Below are 1295 nucleotides of genomic sequence, written 5' to 3'. Positions count from 1 at the left end.
TTTATGTACGTTATCCTCCGCGTCTCTGTCCTTTTCTCCCTCAGCCGAGTCTGGAAGTGTCTGGGCGGATCAATCTTACTCAACGCACTATTCTTCATTCCACGTCATGTCAGATTTCATTTTGTTCACTCTCTCTCTCTCTCTCTCTCTCGTCTCAGCTCTACTTTACCACTGAATCAAAGAAACAATGTTAATCGATGCTCTGCTGTTCATTATTTCTCCAACTCACTCATTCATCTCTTTACTTCCTTAATTAGTTTTCCACTTCATCCTCTTACCGTCCCCTTTTCTCCTCTCCATTTTACATTCCCTTTCAAACGCTACTACTTTTGAAAGCTCTTACTTTTCACCCTCTTTATAGAATGCGTTGACAAGTGGCAAGAGGTCAATGGAAATTATCAACGATATTGTGATATTGAACCTGCTTTGCTTTTGAAAAATTGTACAAATGGAAAAGGTAATAACCCACTCCTCCAAGTATTTGTTAAAAATCCAGCTCGCCACGTGCACTGTTGAAATTGAATAGGGAGGTGATCTTAGTAAATTAGTTAGTTGCCGTTTATTGTGAACTTGAGTGTTTAGTTAAGGCGAGATCTTATTCACTTATATACGTGAACCATAGTTGCAGTTGTCTTGAATTCGGATTGCTTGGAGAGCTCTGTTTAATCATCTAAGATACGGGTCAAAAAGTTGAATGGCCAAGAGAATCTAGGAGCCCACTCATAAAAGTCGCTGCAAATTTTAGACAAGTTTTCTTTTATGTTAACCTGAAGCGGGTCAAAAAAGATAATAGAAGATTTACAGTATACACTTAAAACATTAAAAAGTTGACATATTTTCTGCAGCATCACACTTTAACGGTATAATTACGCCTAAGAAACACGGTTCAAGCTATGGTGCGAGCACTTTTTTTAGACTCATGTGGATTAGTGGGATGAAATCTACAAGCTTATTCTGAAATGTGGATGCAGAGTAGTGTTGCTGTCTAAAAATAAGCAAAATGTAAGTCATTTAAGTTACTGCTCCTGTATGCCCAAAGACCCAATTTTAATACAGGGTCAAAATAAAACCTTTCGTAAACCCTGGAGAGGAGGAAGGAGCAGCTGTGGCATTGCACAGCCTGTAACGATGCCTATTCTCCAACCAAGCAACCAAGTAAATAGGGTAAATTAATAAATAAACTACACTTTTTTTCTTTTTTTTTTTAACGTGTACAGGTGAAAGGGAACGAGCTATAGATACCATACCGGACCCTTGGTCAACAGATCGGTTGAAAGACTGTAAAGAGATGCACC

Source organism: Aplysia californica, unplaced genomic scaffold, assembly GCF_000002075.1.
Source record: "Aplysia californica isolate F4 #8 unplaced genomic scaffold, AplCal3.0 scaffold00069, whole genome shotgun sequence".
Taxonomy (NCBI): Eukaryota; Metazoa; Mollusca; class Gastropoda; order Aplysiida; family Aplysiidae; genus Aplysia; species Aplysia californica.
Note: the sequence above shows the minus strand (reverse complement) of the source record.